The 11,983-nt window shown below is 43.3% G+C and overlaps 1 protein-coding gene across 1 annotated transcript in view; it reads right to left on the reverse strand.

The window, feature by feature from the left end:
• Positions 1-11,964, reverse strand: part of AARS1 (alanyl-tRNA synthetase 1) — a 67,663-nt gene extending 55,699 nt beyond the window's left edge. The window contains exons 1-2 of the mRNA XM_037063653.1: positions 11,821-11,964; positions 10,789-10,908 (exon numbers count right to left, since the gene is read on the reverse strand). The gene's annotated coding sequence lies outside the window, so the exon portion shown is untranslated. The remainder of the gene's footprint in view (positions 1-10,788; positions 10,909-11,820) is intronic.
• Positions 11,965-11,983: the final 19 nt, after the last annotated feature.

An 11,983-nucleotide genomic window follows, 5' to 3' on the forward strand; every position in this document is an offset into this window, starting at 1 on the left:
ATAAGAAGGAAACAGCCCTGGCTGGTGTAGCTCAGTGGATTGGGCGCAGGCCTGTGAACCAAAGGATCATGGTTCAATTCCCAGTCAGGGCACATGCCTGGGTTGCAGACCAGTTCCCAGCAGGGGACACACGAGAGGCAATCAAAGATTGATATTTCTCTCCCTCTCTCCTTCCCTTTCCCTCTAAAGATAAATAAATAAAATCTTTAAAAAAGAAGAAGGAAACAGCATGTTTTGGTTGCTGATATTAGTAATCATATTATTAATATGATTACTACATAATATGAAGACTCACGTATTATTCCATAAGCTAGTCATCACCTTATATTACTGTTCCATGTCAAAGGTGACACTCTGACATGAATAGTTGGGATGGATGCAGACGCCAAGGGCCCTAGTCAGTTGCCAAAGGGGTGTTCATATTTCCTTTTTCCTGCTGGTAAACCAGAGGATGCTGGCTAACTACCTTCTTTTCCCATGTATAATGTGTACTTTTTTGCCCAAATTTTTGAGGGAAAAATGATGTACATTTTCCATGGGTAGAAGAACTATATAAATAGGTATCTATATAAATGGTTTTAATTATTTTGTTTATGCTTAAGCATTAAAAGTAATTCTAGAAAGCAATAATGATATCTGTATGTTCAAAAATAAATTATAAAATTTCTTTATAATACAAAAACAAGTATCTAAATATAAATAAATAATCAAAAATTTAAACTGAAAGATTTTTTTTCTTGAAAGTTTGGGCCAAACACATGGGTGTACATTATACATGGCAAAATATGAAAATTTGAGTCCTTACATTCTACTTTTCTAGTCCTCCTAGGAATAAAAATAGGACTCAGAAAGGTATTCTCCCTCTGTTGTCCACAGCTCTTGTTTATTATGTAACTTGAAGGCCATTTCATTCAAAGTGCCACTGATATTTAGAAGGTACAGATCTCTGAGGTTAGAGAAGATTCATAAAGGAGTGGAGTTTGCTAATCAGAGGAAAGTGGGATTTCAAGTGACAAGACGAGTGCTTTAGGTAGACTGAGCCTGTCAAGACTTCACCGGGATAAACACAGTATCCAGGAAGGGCAGTGAGGTGAGCAGCCTCGCCGTGTGGGCAGAGAAAAGACTTGTCAGGTAGAAAATGGAGATATGATTGACCAGGACTTGGATTTATCAGTAAATTATCATTGATTCTTAAAAGACAGGAAGTGATTACAGCGGTTTTTAGGGTGTGGGGGTAGGAAAATTTGGTCTAGCAGAGGTCTGTAGGATATACCGAAGCTGGAAAAGGCTGGTGTTTGAGAAACCAGTGAGAGGATGATTCCGTCAGTCCCGCCACACAGCAAGTGCCAGGATGTCCCTGGTTGTATGGAGAATGCAGAGTAAATGGACCAGAAGGATATTATAGGGGGAGAATGGCGGGCTTTTCAAAAAATCTATTGTTATTCCAAAGAGGGTCTGTGACTCAGTAGTCGCATGTACTATACAAAATGATTCTGAGGAGAAACCCAAAGGGAAAGTTTGGAAAGAACAGGTGACGTCATGATTGAGTCTCCTACACAGCCTGTATGATGTGTAGGAGACTCACTCAGCAAGAAGGGACTGGCTCCTCTCCTTCATCATACACCCAAGTTGTTGTAGATTTCAGGGACCCTCTTTAGTTTCTCCTGGTCCCAGATACAGATGTCAGGTTCTTAGGAACCCCCGTGGTTTTACCTGACTTTGCTTTTCTGATTGAGAATAAATGTTCCCTACTCTGTTGATGGACTTAGATAGCAGCACTCCAAAAACAATATAATGAAGGATAGGGAACCTGAGGGGCTTATGCTAGAAGGCTCCAGTACCCTAACTCTGAACCTGGGACAGGGCTTCCCCAGATTAGCTTCAAACACCTAGTAAGAGTCCTGGCTAGCTAGCTCAGTTAGAACATTGTCCCAAAGTTGTGGGTTTGATCCCTGGTTAGGGCACATAACAAGAAACAACCAGCCCTGGCTGGTGTGGCTTTGTGAATTGAGCACTGACCTGGGAACCAAAGGGTCGCTGGTTCGATTCCCAGTCAGAGCACAGGCCTGGTTTCAGGCCAGGTCCCCAGTAGGGGGTGTGTGAGAGGCAACCACACATTGATGGTGGAAACATTGATGTTTCCTCATTTCCTCTCTCTCTAAAAATAAATAAATAAAATCTTTTTAAAAAATTTAAACAGACACTACCAATGAATACATGAGGGAACAACAAAGCAATGTTTCTCAAATCAATTTTTAAAAATTATTATTTAAAAACAACCCATCTAGTGGGAAGTGAGAGGTGGTGGGGATCTGCTTGGAGGCTATTTGTCACCTTCCTACCTTATGCCCTCTCTCCAGCACCTGTTGTTGGATGCTTCTGCCTTGGCTTAGAAACTGTTCTGATATTAGTATTCAGCACAGCAAGAAGATTCTCCATAGTAGTTCTAATCACATAGTAGTTCTAAAAGTAAAATGGGGTACAGGAGTAGGTGAAGGAAGGAATATTAAACAAAGCCTGACAGTGGTGGCTGTTTGGCATGTCAGCTGCCCAGATGAGATACTTACAGCCCCTGCTTTATCAATATCTAATGGGCAGATGTGGTTGGATGGGCAGACCTTTGGCCTTACTGCCCAGCACGACAGCCATTTCTTCTTCCCAGAGGAAATGGGAGGGTGGGGGGGTTTAGATGGATCTCTCCTGGAAGTACTAGTACACGTTTTGCGAGTGTTTACAACTGTTCTGTTATATCCTCATCCATATGCTTCCAGCCCTTGGAATTCTCCAGTTGAAGAAAAGCCAAGCAGTCTTAGGTTCTATCCCTGAAGGCAAATGACTCCAAATTTAGATTTGAAAGGACATGAGTTAGTCCCTGGTCAGGTTGTGTGGCTGTGTGCTAGATGTATTGTTCTGAATGTATTCAGTACCATAGAACTTTATGCTTAAAATGGTTGATAATAAATTTTATACATAACACAATAAAAAAAACTGGAAAAATTGGAGCCTGGGAGGATCAGCTAATGGGGTAGCCTGTGTTCCTCTCGGATGCTGACACCTAACTGCACAGAAGTTGTCCTAATCAACCAATGCCATTTGAGCCCAGCTTTAGCAACAACACAGCTTTCAGTATTTCAAGACCACTTTCTTATTTCTGGAGCAACCAGGGCTGTGTGAGAGGGACAAGTTAAATACCGTTCTATTTATCTGATTTCATAGCTAACATCAATGGAAGGGACAACTTCAGAAAAAGCTGCAGTCATGGACCATGACTCCTTTCTGGTTAACTCCCCCACTCTGTCCAGGGACCATTTCAAGACTTGCCTCCAACTTCCAACCCTATTATCTCCCTCAATTTTAAGCAAGGAATTTCCCAAATCCAAGTGAACAGTCAACACAAGGCAACAGCCTCAACCTTCCACCACCAGACCTACCTCCAGGCACACCTCTCCCCTCTCCGTGTATTACAAATGGGAGAAGTATCCCTACTGTCTAAATTTCTCTGTGTGCACCAAATTTCCTCTCCTGTGGCTTTTAAGGATTTGCTCCATCAACTCTCCCTCTCCTGTTTCAAACCTTTGCCACCCCATTAGCTGATCCTCCCAGGCCCCAATTTTTCCAGTTTTTTTTATTGTGTTATGTATAAAATTTACTATCAACCATTTTAAGCATAAAGTTCTATGGTATTGAATACATTCAGAACATTGTGCAACCATCACTACCATCCATTACCATAATTCTTCATTTTGTAAAAGGGAAACCACACCCAATAAACAATTCCTGTGACCTCCCCAGCCCCACCCCAACAACCATCATTTTACTTTCTGTCTCTATGGTCTTGAATATTCCTAAGTACTTCATACAAGTATTTGTGTGTTTGTGTGTGTGTGTGACTGTTTTATTTCACTTAACTGCAGTTTCTTCAAGGTTTACCCATTAATTTTCTTGGTGATATTTTAACATACCTCTTACTTAAAATCCAAACCTCCCTCCCTCTCCAGCCTTACATTTCTCCTCAATGTGGACTTCCAACCAACATGGAAACATAGGTCGATACACACTGCCTCCTCACACGACCAAAAGGACAACAACAAATATAAGAAATAAATAAATAAGCAGAACTGCCAGAAAACCAAACTGTGTGGAAATCCAACAACCAAGGAGTTAAAGCAGAAACATTCAGGGGCACAGATGGGCAGCTGGAGAGGACACAGGCAAAATGGCGGCTGGCAGACTGGGCAGTCCCACATTTGGGTGTGGATAAACTGGGAAAAACAAGTAGGGAGACAGACCACACAATCCAGGGTTCCAGTGCGGGGGAAATAAAGCCTCAAAACCTCTGGCTATACAAACCTGTGGGAATTGCAGTAGCAAGAGAAATTCCCAGCCTCACAGGAGAGTTCATTGGAGAGACCCACAGGGTCCTAGAATGCACACAAACCTACCCACCTGGGAATCAGCACCAGAAGGACCCAATTTGCTTGTGGGAAGCAAGCAAATATAACAGTATAAGTGCCCAGTCTAACCCAATCCGACTCACAGCAAGAGGCTGCCTAGGAAAACATACCCTTCCCATGAATGGGATTCTCACTGGCTTCAGGCTGGATGCCCCGCCCCTGCCGCTTTTTTTTTTTTTAATATAAATGCTAGCTGAGGGGAAGAAGTGATAGCCCTGGCAGAGATGCTCCAAACAGGTTGGGTGGTTTCATTGTCCCAGTTGGAGCCTCAGACTGGACCTTCCTGACAGCCTCAGCTGTACTAAACAAAGGCTGGTCAGTCTCCTGATGGGTGCAGGAAGTGAAATAATAAAAGTAAGTGTCAGTAAGTGTCCTACAAATCCAATGCAAGCAAAAATCCCACCCTCAGTCCTGGCTGGTGGGGCTCATTGGATTGAGCGCCAGCCTGTGAACTGAAAGGGTCACTGGTTCGATTCCCAGTCAGCATACATGCCTGGGTTGCAGGCCACGTCCCCAGTTGGGGGCACTCAAGAGACAACTGATCAACGTATCTCATGCACACTGATGTTTCTCTCCCTCTCTTTCCCTCATTCTAAAAAGAAATAAATTTTTTTAAAAAATCTGGATTTCTGGCCAAGATGGAGGCGTAGGTGGAAACACTGTGCCTCCTCGCACAACTAAGTTTAAAAACAACAAAGTTTTCGTAACAAAAACGCAGCCAAAACACAGAAAATTGAACTGTACAGAAGTCCAACAACAAGAACCATTCAGCCAGACTGGTAAGAGGCGGAGTCAGCGGCAGAGTGGAGTCAGGCAAGAAAGATGGTTCATTCCGACCGACCCGGAGGGTAGGTGGCGGCAGCAGTTGGCAGATCCCAGGCTTGGCTTGGCAACGGGCAGACCCAGGGAGGGCGCAGGGCGGCAGGCTGACCATGGTCACACATTCACGCGCAGATAAACCAAGTGAAGGAGTGAACAGTGAGACAGACCGCTCAGGCTAGGGCCCCAGTGACAGGAATTAGAGCCTGAAAGCACCAATTGGAAAGACTTTCGGGGTTGAGGTGCCGGGAAAGGCTCCCAGGCTCACAGATAGTTCATTGGAGAGGCCCACGGAACCCACACACTCAGGAACCAGCACCAGAAGGGCCCAATTTGCTTGTGGGAAGCCACAGAGGGGACAGAATCTGAGAGAGAGTGGAGTGGAGCAAAGCTCCATTTTTTCCCCCTCTCTGACCCCACCCCCATGTACAGCATCACAACTCAGTGACTGGGTCACCCCGCCCTGGTGAACACCTAGGGCTCTGTCCCTCACATGTAACAGGTGTGAACAGACCAAAACACGGCTCAAGAACAGCTCAAAGCCCCAGAGCCTATAATTCTAAGTGACCAAGAAATAGCCAACCTTTCAGTTCAAAACACTGGTGATCAGGATGCTCACAGAACTGGTTGATTTTAGTCACAAATTAGAGGAACATATGAAGGCTAAACTAACTGAAATGAAGGGAAATGCACAGGAAACCAATAGTGATGGAAAGGAAACTGGGACTCAAATCAAGGGAGTGGACCAGAAGGAACAAAAAAATGACCAAACAGAAAAGAATGAAGAAACAAGAATTCCAAAAATGAGGAGAGGCTTAGGAACCTCCAGGACATCTTTAAACATTCTAACATCCGAATTATAGGGGTACCAGAAGGGGGAAAGAAACAGCCACGAGTGGAAAACTCATTTGAACAAATAACAAAGGAGAACTTCCCCAGTCTGGCAAAGAAACTAGACTTCCAGGAAATCCAGGAAGCTCAGAGAGTCCCAAAGAAGTTGGACCCAAGAAGGAACACACCAAGACACATCATAATTACATTAGCCAAGATGAAAATGAAGGAGAGAATCCTAGAAGCAGCAAGAGAAAAGGGGACAGTCACCTACAAAGGAGCTCCCATCAGACTGTCAGTGGATTTCTCAAAAGAGACCTTCCAGGCAAGAAGGGGCTGGAAAGAAGTATTCCAAGTCATGAAATCCAAAGACCTACAGCCAAGATTTACTCTATCCAGCAAAGCTTTCATTTAGAATGGAAGGGAAGATAAAATGTTTCCTGGATAAGGTCAAATTCAAGGAGTTCATCATCACCAAGCCCTTATTATATGAAATGCTAAAGGGACTTATCTAAGAAAAAAATAAAAAAATAAGAACAGCAAACTCACAGTTATTAACAACCACACCTAAAACAAAAGCAAACTAAGAAAACAGCTAGATCAGGAGCGGAGCCACAGAAATGGAGATCACATGGAGGGTTAGCAACAGGGGAGTGGGAGGAGGAGAAGGGGGAGAAGGTACAGAGAATAAGTAGCATAGGCGGTGGGTAGAAAATAGGGGGGAGGGCAAGAAAAGTATAGGAAATATAGACACATAAATATAGAATCTAAAGAACTTGTGATGCCCTGGCTGGTGTAGCTCAGTGGATTGGGCGTGGGCCTGTGAACCAGAGGATCACGGTTCAATTCCCAGTCAGGGCACATGCCTGGGTTGCAGGCCAGTTCCCAGCAGGGGATGCAGTTCCCAGCAAGGGGCGCACGAGAGGCAACCATACATTGATATTTCTCTCCCTCCCTCCTTCCCTTCCCCTCTAAAGATAAATAAATAAAATCTTAAAAAAAAAAGAACTTGTGACACATAGACATAAACTAAAGGCGGGGAATGATGAGTGAGGGGTGTGCAGAGTGGAGGGGAATGAAGGAGGGGAATAGGACAACTGTAATGGCATAATCAATGAAATATAATAAAGAAAAGAAAAAAATCCTACGATCAATTGTGATGAATTAGCTCTAGGAATTGTGTTTCAGTGGAAGCAATGTAGGAATCACCGTCAAAATGCTAGAGTAGCTGCACTTTGTAATGAAATGTCAATGGAGAGAGGGCAGTGGGCACCCAGACTTCAATTTTTGCTCTATAGCCCTCTGCCACAAAGAATTTACAACTGAGTCTTTTAGTGTTGCCAAAGGCTTTGCTGTGTAGACATCTGAGGCAAAGAGTAAGAGGTAAAGGCACCTCAAAACCTAGTTTTTTGTCTTTTTCTTTTTTGTTTTATTTTTAGAGAGAGGGGAAAGGAGGGAAGAGAGGGAGAGAAACATCGATGTGTGAGAGAGCCTCTCGCCCACCTAAACTGGCGACCTGGCCCATAACTCAGGCATGTGCTTTGACTGGGAATTGAACTGGCAACCTTTCAATCCACCAGCTGGTGCTCACTCAGTCCACTAAGCCACACCAGCCAGGGCTAGTTTTGTCTTTTTCTAAAAAGGGACCACTTCGATAACAGGACAGAAGGAGCATTATTCCTCAGAAAGCCAATTAGCAGTCTCCCCCAGGGTGGCTGCCCAGCATGGAATGAGACTACAGTGCTGTCTCCTAGCAGTAGCTCACTGTTGGTGAAGGTGCTAAGAATCAGACTAGTCCTTTGGGAAGGTAATATGGTATACGGCATTCTCATTTCTGTAGCATTGTGTGTGCATGCTCTCTGCTTTAATGAGTGGTTAAGAGCTGAGAAAACATTCTTAGCCCACACTACCTTTTCTACAGTACAAATACATTAAATTTATTACTACCAGTATTTTTTAAATTTTGATCTTTCATCACAATGTTTTGTTTAATTTTTAATTGACATATACATACAACATAATGTCAGATATTAGGTGGGAAGTTCTGAGTTTTGACAATTGTACACACGTGTAACCACCACTCCAATTAAGATGCAGATAAGATAAGATAAGATAACAAAACATTTCATCACCCCTGGAAGTTCCCTCATGGGCACCCAATTAGTCCTACTCACTGCAGCCATTCCCAGGCAAACATTGTTTTTAAACTTAGTTGTGCGAGGAGGCACAGTGTTTCCACCTACGCCTACATCTTGGCCAGAAATCCGGATTTTTTCTATCACTATAGTTTAGATATGCCTGTTTTGAATTTATATAAATGAAATCATGTACCATGTACTCTTTTTAACAAATATTTATCTATTTTTTAGAGAGAGGGGAAGGGAAGGAGAAAGAGTAGGAGAGAAACATCAATGTGTGGTTGCCTCTCATGTGTCCCCCACTGGGGACCTGCCCTGCAATCCGGGCATGTGCCCTGACTGGGAATCGAACCGGCGACCCTTTGCTTCACAGGCCCGTGCTCAATCCACTGAGCTACACCAGCCAGGGCCCATGTACTCTTTTTGAGTCTGCATTCTTTCACTCAACATAATGTGTGACACAGCAAATCACTCATGTTGTTGCATGTATCAATAGTTCATTCCTACTTACAGCCAAGATGGAGGCGTAGGTGGAAACACTGTGCCTCCTCGCATAACCAAATTTAAGGACAACAAAGATTTAGAAATAAAAACATTACCAGGACAGAAAATTGAACTGTATGGAAGTTCAACAATGAACCATTCATCCAGACAGGCAAGAGGGGTGGAGTCGGCGGCCAGCAGAGAAGGGTCCTGGCAGGAAAAGGCAGTGGTTGGCAGACGGGGCACGGGGAGGAAACGAGCAAACCCGGTGAGGAGTGTAAGGCAGCTGGCTGACCGCAGACACACATTCACTCACAGATAAACCAAGCAAAAAATGGGCAGTGAGATAGACTGCACAACCCAGTACCCCAGCAACGGGAAATAAAGCCTAAAATCACCAATTGAAAACATTTGTGGGGATCGAGGTGCCGTGAGAGGCTCCCAGCCTCACAGGAGAGTTCACTGGAGAGACCCACAGGGTCCTAGAACGTACACAAACCCACCCACCCGGGAATCAGCACCAGAAGGGCCCAATTTGCTTGTGGGAAGCAGCAGAGGGGACAAGCGTCATTGCTCCCCCTCTGACCCCGCCCCCACATACAGCGTCGCAACCCAGCGACTGGGTTGCCCCACCCTGGTGAACACCTAAGACTCTGCCCCTCAATGTAACAGGCATGAACAGACCAAAACATTATGGCTCAAATGGAAGAACAGATCAAAACCCCAGAGCCAATACTTTTAAGCAACCAAGAGATAGCCAACCTATCAGATGCACAGTTCAAAACACTGGTGATTAGGATGCTCACAGAACTGGTTGATTTGGGTCACAAATTAGATGAAAAAATGAAGGCTACACTAAGTGAAATGAAAAAAAATGCACAGGGAACCAATAGTGATGGGAAGGAAACTGGGACTCAAATCAAGGGAGTGGATCACAAGGAAGAAAGACACAACCAAACAGAAAAGAATGAAGAAACAAGAACTTAAAAAATTGAGAAAGTTAAAAAATTGAGGAGAGCCTTAGGAACCTCCAGGACATCTTTTTTAAAAGTTTTTTGAATTGAATTTATTGGGGAAGGACATCTTTAAACATTCTAATATCTGAATTATAGGGGTACCAGAAGGGGAAGAGGAACAGCAACAAGTGGAAAACTTATTTGAACAAATAATAAAGGAGAACTTCCCCAATCTGGCAAAGAAAATAGATTTCCAGGAAGTCCAAAAAGCTCAGAGAGTCCCAAAGAAGTTGGACCCAAGGAGGAACACACCAAGGCACATCATAATTACATTAGCCATAAAAATGAGAGAATTCTAGAAGCAGCAAGAGATAAGGGGACAGTCAGTCACCTACAAAGGAGTTCCCATCAGACTGTCTGCTGATTTCTCAAAAGAGACCTTACAGGCAAGAAGGGGCTGGAAAGAAGTATTCCAACTCATGAAAGACAAGGACTTACATCCGAGATTGCTCTATCCAGTAAAGCTTTCATTTAGAATGGAAGGGCACATAAAGCGCTTCTCAGATAAGGCCAAGTTCATGGAGTTCATCATCACCAAGCTCTTATTATATAAATGTTAAAGAGACTATCTAAGAAAAAGAAGATAAAAAATATGAACAGTGAAAGGACAGCAAACTCACAGTTATTAACAACCACACCTAAACAAAAGAAAACTAAGGGGACAGCTAGATCAGGAGCGGAGCCACAGAAACGGAGATCACAGGGAAGGTTAACAACAGGGGAGTGAGAGGAGAAGTGGGGAGAAGGTACAGAGAATAAGGTACATAGATGGTAGGTGGAAAATAGACAGGGGGAGGGCAAGAGTAGTGTGGGAAATGTAGAAGCTAAAGGACTTATGACACATGGACATGAACTAAAGGGGAGGAATGTCAGGGGAGGGGTGTGCAGGGTAGAGGGGAATGAAGGGGGAAATGGGACAACTGTAACGGCATAATCAATAAAATATATTTAAAAATTAGTTCATTCCTTTTCTTTTGCTCTGTAACTCAATGTTATTGAAAGGTATAGTTTACATACAATAAAATGACATTTTACATACAGGCATACCTCAAAGATATTGTGGGTTTGGCTCCAGACCTCCATAGTAAAGCAGGTATGGCAATAAAGTGAGTTGTAATTTTTTTGCTGGTGGAGGGTCATGCCTTCAATTTGTAAAAAACCCAACATCTGTGAAGAACAATAAAGTGAAGTGCAATAAAATGAGGTGTACAGTTCTAGGAGTTTTAACAAATTCATACATCTAATCCAAAATTGAGACCTAGATCCAGACCAGTGATGTTCAATTAGTTGGGCACTGTCCAGCAAGGCAAAAAGCTGCTGGTTCAATTCCCAGTCAGGGCACATGTCTGGGTGGCAGGTTGAGTCCCTGGTCAGGGTCTGTACTAGACAACAGATCTGTTTCTCTTCCTTTTTTTCTCCTTCCCTTCCCCTCTCTCTGAAAATAAATGAAATCTTTTGAAAAAATAAAGTCAGTGGTTACTAAAAATTACTTTAAAGAGTTCATATTCTAGGCCCTGGCTGGTGTGGCTCAGTGGATTGAGTGCCAACTGGCGAACCAAAGCATCAGTCGCCTGTTGGATTCCCCATCAGGGCACATGCCGGGGCTGCGGGCCAGGTCCCCAGTAGGAGGTGTTCCCTTCCCCTCTCTTAAAAAATAAATACATAAAATGTTTTCTTAAAAAGTTCATATTCTAGTCGGGAGAGACAAAAAGTAAATTGGCAACAAGTAAGATGATTTTTGATGGCGTGGAAATGCTCACTTAAGTATTATCAATTAACACCAGAAAGGACTTAAGACAATTTATGTGACAGCACCTTGGACTATCATGCCATTACATTGATTTAAAAATGACATTTAGAAATAGCCATTTAATAAAAAGATCGAACTTTAAATCGTATGTACATTTTGCTTAGGACTACGTAAAATACCTGTGCTGTGATGGGTATGACTAAAAACTGGAATGGCCCAGAAGAAAAAGATACCGCGGTTGTATTTTATGGAGTGAGGGGGTTATGAGCCGGGGGCGGAGAGGGAGATTTAAGGGCTTTTCCGTTTCGTTTTGTTTTTTGTTGTCTTACCCGTTATCGCGTTCTTAATAGTAGAAACTGCCTTCCTCTAGTATTCTCACAGCACTTTCCCTATGTAAGCCTTTAGAGTTCAGAGATTCATAAACTTAGTGAGACGTGGCAAGCCTGCAAACGAAACCTCGGCTATTTCAGTGTGAAGCAGAGCATTTCCGTG

The sequence above is a fragment of the Sturnira hondurensis genome, unplaced genomic scaffold (assembly GCF_014824575.4).
Source record: "Sturnira hondurensis isolate 20B ecotype Veracruz unplaced genomic scaffold, ASM1482457v3 Scaffold0014745, whole genome shotgun sequence".
Lineage (NCBI taxonomy): Eukaryota > Metazoa > Chordata > Mammalia > Chiroptera > Phyllostomidae > Sturnira > Sturnira hondurensis.